This window comes from Lolium rigidum, chromosome 2 (genome assembly GCF_022539505.1).
Source record: "Lolium rigidum isolate FL_2022 chromosome 2, APGP_CSIRO_Lrig_0.1, whole genome shotgun sequence".
NCBI lineage: Eukaryota > Viridiplantae > Streptophyta > Magnoliopsida > Poales > Poaceae > Lolium > Lolium rigidum.
Window position 1 is genome coordinate 43,068,032 of NC_061509.1, and position 5,672 is coordinate 43,073,703.

Consider the following 5,672-nt stretch of genomic DNA (forward strand, 5'->3'; position numbering starts at 1 on the left):
CACCGCCGCCCACACGCGCCAAAGGGGTCGCCAGCATCACCATGTCAAAAGGTAATAACCCTATTAGTGCCACTTTTCCGGTGCCGTTGCTATCGCTTATATTTATTCATACCACCCGTATTTCACTATCTCTTCGCTCGAACTAGTGCACCTATTAGGTGTGTTGGGGACACAAGAGACTTCTTGCTTTGTGGTTGCAGGGTTGCTTGAGAGGGATATCTTTGACCTCTTCCTCCCTGAGTTCGATAAACCTTGGGTGATCCACTTAAGGGAAACTTGTTGCTGTTCTACAAACCTCTCCTCTTGGAGGCCCAACACTGTCTACAAGAATAGAAGCACCCGTAGACATCAAGCACTTTTCACGGCGCCGTTGTCGGGAGGAAAGGTAAAAGGCACTCATACTCCGGTCCCGGGTAAAGTACTTTTCCAGCGCCGTTGTGTGTGTGCTCGAAGCTATTTCCTTTAGATCCTGCAATTGCATCTTTTTGTTTCTTGTTTACACTAGTTAGGCATAATGGACAACAATGAGCTTCTTATTCTATTTCCTGATTTAAGACATGGATGGTTTGATGCGAAAATTAAATAACCTATGGAACATATTAGTATGAACGCTTTGAACACCATTGTTGCTAATGATATGGAAAATTCTAAGCTTGGGGAAGCTGGTTTTGATGAGCATGATCTTTTTAGTCCCCAAGCATTGAGGAGAAAATTTTCTTTGATGATACTTTGCCTCCTATTTATGATGATTATAATGATAGTGGTCTTTTGGTGCCACCTACTATGGAGAGTAAATTTTTTTGTGATTATACTATGCCTCCTACACTTGATGAGAATAATAATGATAGCTACTTTGTTGAATTTGCTCCTACTACAATTAATGAGAATAACTATGCTTATGTTGGGAGTAGTACTAATTTTATGCATGAGACTCATGATAAGAATGCTTTATGTGATAGTTATATTGTTGAGTTTGCTCATGATGCTACTGAAAGTTATTATGAGAGAGGAAAATATGGTTGTAGAAATTTTCATGTTACTAAAACACCTCTCTATGTGCTGAAATTTTTGAAGTTACACTTGTTTTATCTTTCTATGCTTGTTGCATCATGCTTCATGAATTTGTTTATTTACAAGATTCCTATGCATAGGAAGCATGTTAGACTTAAATTTGTTTTGAACTTGCTTCTTGATGCTCTCTTTTGCTTCAACTACTATTTCTTGCGAGTGCATCACTAAAACTGCTGAGCCCATCTTAATGGCTATAAGGAAAGAACTTCTTGGGAGATAACCCATGTGTTTATTTTGCTACAGTACTTTTATTTTGTATTTGAGTCTTGGAAGTTGTTACTACTGTAGCAACCTCTCCTTATCTTATTTTTATCGCATTGTTGTGCCAAGTAAAGTCTTTGATAGTAAGGTTCATACTAGATTTGGATTACTGCGCGTAAACAGATTTCTTGCTCGTCACGAATCTGGGTCTAATTCTCCGTAGGTAACTCAGAAAATTATGCCAATTTACGTGAGTGATCCTCAGATATGTACGCAACTTTCATTCAATTTGAGAATTTTCATTTGAGCAAGTCTGGTGCCTCAATAAAATTCGTCTTTACTGACTCGTTCGTTTTTGACAGATTCTGTCTTTTATTTCGCATTGCTTCTTTCGCTGTGTTGGGTGGATTTTCTTTGTTCCATTACCTTCCAGTAGCTTTGAGCAATGTCCAGAAGTGTTAAAAATGATTGTGTCACCTCTGAACATGTGAATTTTTGATTATGCACTAACCCTCTAATGAGTTTGTTTTGAGTTTGGTGTGGAGGAAGTTTTCAAGGGTCAAGAGAGGAGGATGATATACTATGATCAAGAAGAGTGAAAGGTCAAAGCTTGGGGATGCCCCCGTGGTTCACCCCTGCATATTTCAAGAAGACTCAAGCATCTAAGCTTGGGGATGCCCAAGGCATCCCCTTCTTCATCGACAAATTATCGAGTTCCTTCTCTTGAAACTATATTTTTATTCGGCCACATCTTATGTACTTTACTTGGAGCGTCCGTGTGCTTTTGTTTTTGTTTTTGTTTGAATAAATGCTTGTGTGGGAGAGAGACACGCTCCGCTGGTTCATATGAACACATGTGTTCTTCGCTTTATCTTTTAGTGTTCATGGCGAAGGTTGAAACTGCTTCATAAATTGTTATATGGTTGGAATCGGGAAATGCTACATGTAGTAATTCTAAAATGTCTTGAATAATTTGATACTTGGCAATTGTTGTGCTCATGTTTAAGCTCTTGCATCATATACTTTGCACCCATTAATGAAGAAATACATAGAGCTTGCTAAAATTTGGTTTGCATAATTGGTCTCTCTTAGGTCTAGATAATTTCTAGTAAAGAGTTTGAACAACAAGGAAGACGGTGTAGAGTCTTATAATGTTTACAATATGTCTTTTATGTGAGTTTTGCTGCACCGGTTCATCCTTGTGTTTGTTTCAAATAACCTTGCTAGCCTAAACCTTGTATCGAGAGGGAATACTTCTCATGCATCCAAAATCCTTGAGCCAACCACTATGCCATTTGTGTCCACCATACCTACCTACTACATGGTATTTCTCCGCCATTCCAAAGTAAATTGCTTGAGTGCTACCTTTAAAATTTCCATTCTTTACCTTTACAATATATAGCTCATGGGACAAATAGCTTAAAAACTATTGTGGTATTGAATATGTACTTATGCACTTTATCTCTTATTAAGTTGCTTGTTGTGCGATAACCATGTTTTCTGGGGACGCCATCAACTACTTTTTGTTGAATATCATGTGAGTTGCTATGCATGTCCGTCTTGTCTGAAGTAAGGGAGATCTACCACTTTATTGGTTAGAGCATGCATATTTTTAGAGAAGAACATTGGTCCGCTAACTAAAGCCATGAACCATGGTGGAAGTTTCAGTTTTGGACATATATCCTCAATCTCATATGAGAACATTAATTGTTGCTACATGCTTATGCATTAAAGAGGAGTCCATTATCTCGTTGTCTATGTTGTCCCGGTATGAATGTCTAAGTTGAGAATAATCAAAAGCGAGAAATCCAAAATGCTAGCTTTCTCCTTAGACCTTTGTACAGCGGCATAGAGGTACCCCTTTGTGACACTTGGTTAAAACATGTGTATTGCGATGATCCCGGTAGTCCAAGCTAATTAGGACAAGGTGCGGGCACTATTAGTATACTATGCATGAGGCTTGCAACTTGTAAGATATAATTTACATGATACATATGCTTTATTACTACCGTTGACAAAATTGTTTCTTGTTTTCAAAATAAAAGCTGTAGCACAAATATAGCAATCGATGCTTTCCTCTTTGAAGGACCTTTCTTTTACTTTTATGTTGAGTCAGTTCACCTATCTCTCTCCACCTCAAGAAGCAAACACTTGTGTGAACTGTGCATTGATTCCTACATACTTGCATATTGCACTTGTTATATTACTCTATGTTGACAATATCCATGAGATATACATGTTACAAGTTGAAAGCAACCGCTAAAGCTTAATCTTCTTTTGTGTTGCTTCAATACCTTTACTTTGATTTATTGCTTTATGAGTTAACTCTTATGCAAGACTTATTGATGCTTGTCTTGAAGTGCTATTCATGAAAAGTCTTTGCTTTATGATTCAGTTGTTTACTCATGTCATTACCATTGTTTCGATCGCTGCATTCATTACATGTGTTTACAATAGTATGATCAAGGTTATGATGGCATGTCACTCCAGAAATTATCTTTGTTATCGTTTACCTCGCTCGGACGAGCAGGAACTAAGCTTGGGGATGCTGATACGTCTCCGACGTATCGATAATTTCTTATGTTCCATGCCACATTATTGATGATATCTACATGTTTTATGCATACTTTATGTCATATTTATGCGTTTTCCGGAACTAACCTATTGACGAGATGCCGAAGGGCCGGCTCTCGTTTTCTCGTTGTTTTTGGTTCCAGAAATCCTAGTAAGGAAATATTCTCGGAATCGGACGAAATCAACGCCCAGCATCCTATTTTTCCACGAAGCTTCCAGAACACTCGAGAGCCGCCAGAGGAGGGCCCTGTGGGCCCCAGATGACAGGCCGGCGCGGCCCAGGAGGGGGGCGCGCCGCCCTAGTGTCTGGTGGCCCAGACCCCTTCTGACGCTGTCCTTCCACCTACTTAAAGCCTCCGTCGCGAAAACCCTATCACGTTGGACGAAACCAGAGAAAACCTTCCAGAGCCGCCGCCATCGCGAAGCCAAGATCTGGGGGACAGGAGTCTCTGTTCCGGCACGCCGCCGGGACGGGGAAGTGCCCCCGGAAGGCTTCTCCATCGACACCACCGCCATCTTCATCAACGCTGATGTCTCCCATGAGGAGGGAGTAGTTCTCCATCGAGGCTCGGGGGTGTACCGGTAGCTATGTGGTTCATCTCTCTCCTATATACTTCAATACAATAATCTCATGAGCTGCCTTACATGATTGAGATTCATATGATGATGCTTGTAATCTAGATGTCATTATGCTAGTCAAGTGGGTTTTACTTATGTGATCTCCGGAGACTCCTTGTCCCACGTGTGTTAAGGTGACAGTGTGTGCACCGTGTGGGTCTCTTAGGCTATATTTCACGAATACTTATTCACTCGTTATGAATGGCATAGTGAAGTGCTTATTTATATCCCTTTATGATTGCAATGTGTTTTGTATCACAATTTATCCGTGTGCTACTCTAGTGATGTTATTAAAGTAGTTTATTCCTCCCGCACGGTGTAATGGTGACGAGTGTGTGCATCGTGTAGTACTTGGCGTAGGCTATGATTGTGATCTCTTGTAGATTATGAAGTTAACTATTGCTATGATGGTATTGATGTGATCTATGCCTCCTTTCGTAGCGTGAAGGTGACAAGTGTGCATGCTATGTTAGTACTTGGTTTGGTTATGTTGATCCGTCGTGCACTCTAAGGTTATTTAAATATGAACATCGAATATTGTGGAGCTTGTTAACTCCGGCATTGAGGGTTCGTGTAATCCTACACGATTAGTGGTGTTCATCATCCAACAAGAGAGTGTAGAGTCTAGCATCTATCTATTTATTCTGTTATGTGATCAATGTTGAGAGTGTCCACTAGTGAAAGTATGATCCCTAGGCCTTGTTCCTAAATACTGCTATCGCTGCTTGTTTACTGTTTTACTGCATCTGTACTTCCTGCAATATTACCACCATCAACCACACGCCAGCAAGCACTTTTCTGGTGCCGTTGCTACTGCTTATATTTATTCATACCACCTGTATTTCACTATCTCTTCGCCGAACTAGTGCACCTATTAGGTGTGTTGGGGACACAAGAGACTTCTTGCTTTGTGGTTGCAGGGTTGCATGAGAGGGATATCTTTGACCTCTTCCTCCCTGAGTTCGATAAACCTTGGGTGATCCACTTAAGGGAAACTTGCTGCTGTTCTACAAACCTCTGCTCTTGGAGGCCCAACACTGTCTACAAGAATAGAAACACCCGTAGACATCATGCTACTAGCATTCTTGGTAGGGAGAACACTAGTAATATTTCTAGCTATCATCTTGCTTTCTTAATTGCTGCACTCACTGGGGACACACCTTATCATCTTGGTGCTCTTGTTGCTCGCCGCTTGTCTAACAAGGGGC